Genomic DNA, 1,877 nt, shown 5'->3' with positions numbered 1-1,877 from the left:
ATATGTGTACGAGAAGCGCAAGTCGGTCGTGCTAAACAAATTTATTTTGTATGCCAATCTATACGAAGTCTAGTTCGAGGCCAGTCTCAATATCAACAGTCACTATATTATCGTGGTTGAGATTTTGCTCTTCTTTCAGTTTTTTCAGCTTGAAGTTATCCTTCGAGGAGAAGAATGATGATAATGTACCTAAAGCCCTGCCACGTCCCAGCTGTTCGAATCAAGAATCGATAAGCACATGTGCCAGTAATTCACCTTTTACCATATCACGCATATCCACCCAATGGGCTACTTCCTCAGGCCCGGGAGAATTTAACCCAAGACTAAACCAGCCGACCATTTCATTTTTTTTCATATTACGTTTAGCGTAAACGGAAACCTAAGCGACTGATGATAATAATTCCAAACAATTTAAAACTTCCATTAATAAATTTCGAGCTATTATTTCATTACCATTAATGTAACATCATTCAATTGAAATAAGAAAACCTAAAGCAATAAAAGTAGTCTGAATTTTCCATTTCACATGACAATGCCAAACTGCTCAAAAAAAAAAGAATACCTGAAGCATACCTGAAATGTTTCTTTATATATTATAGCCTAGACTTAGAAGTAACTCCGGCACACCTCCATGTTGCATTGAAGTTGTCGAGCCGGCACTATCAGAACGAGCTAAACTTAAAAGATCACTAGATGAACCCAAAACCTATAAACAGGATCCAAGGTAGTTCAAATAATTTTGAGTGAAAATGTCAATAAATTAACAAACCGACGAAGTATTTCTTGGGTCTAAGGGAAGCCACAAATTTGTTTCCAATTCCAAGTCTATAGTTGCAAAACTGCAATATGCTTCTCTAATCAGTCGTTCTTTCCGTAAGCGTTCGCAACCATATAGGCGTACACGCAAGCCAATGTCGTAAGGTCACTAGTATCAAACAATGGTCCCTGATTTCACTATAATTTATTTACTTTCATTTTCAAATTTAATTGATTTGCAGTTACAACCCATCGGAAGCTTCGATGTGCCCGAACCACTAAAACAGCATTTATGACCGTGAACGAGCGCATTTTACACGCGAGGGCAGATATTTAGCTCTGACCATAGAAAATCGTATGACTGCTTTGGAACTCTTAGAGGATAATATTTGTAAAGTACAAATTTTTTAATTGCGCTCTAAATGAAAGATTGCTTTAAATTTTGGTTTTCAGTATGGCCGTGAAGAAGATATAATAAGCGATTGGGAGCAAGATTTATTGGAAGCCAAGGAATTTGTTCAAGCTAAACGTTATTGTAACTAATAACGACAAAGAAATCACTGAACCGGAACCTGAGAAAGAGTATAACAGTCTAAGCAGAAAAATTTTTTACGTTGATAACTATTAGATATAGATATTAGTTTTTTCATCGTAGGAGAAATACTACGTCAACCGAAAATTTGCAATCTTTTATATAATTGTATGAAAAAAGAGGATTTATGTTCCCTTAAACGCATTCTGAGTAATTTTATTTAATTTTTAGTGACCTGGCTTTCGATTTTTGCATATTTTTGAATACTTGGTGTAAATTCTTCTCCTCTAGATGTATAGATGTAAAGTGTTTTGGAAAATACGCGAACTAAACTTATTTAATTTTACAAGTTAGCCTAAAATTAAACCGCCACCATTTTTAAACAAAGCAAAGGCGCAGAGTTTCTTGTAAAAAAAAGTAAAAAAATGGAACCTCTGTTGAATGGTTAAATGCCCTACTAACAACTTAAATGGTAACGCCATTCAGCTATGTTAAATGCCCAACTCAAAGCCGTCGGCAAAACAAAGGTCCATTTGTTATGCATGTATTGTAGAACTTTATAAAATAAGCGTATATTCGTTCTCATTTT

General features: G+C 35.1%; 1 pseudogene; it reads right to left on the bottom strand.

Annotated features, from left to right (window-relative positions):
• Window positions 1–220: 220 nt before the first annotated feature.
• Window positions 221–919, bottom strand: LOC119639834 (annotated as a pseudogene).
• Window positions 920–1,877: the final 958 nt, after the last annotated feature.

This window comes from Glossina fuscipes, unplaced genomic scaffold (assembly GCF_014805625.2).
Source record: "Glossina fuscipes isolate IAEA_lab_2018 unplaced genomic scaffold, Yale_Gfus_2 113, whole genome shotgun sequence".
In the NCBI taxonomy this organism is placed as follows: domain Eukaryota; kingdom Metazoa; phylum Arthropoda; class Insecta; order Diptera; family Glossinidae; genus Glossina; species Glossina fuscipes.
The sequence above is the reverse complement of the archived record's forward strand: the minus strand, read 5'-3'. Positions and strand labels throughout refer to the sequence as shown.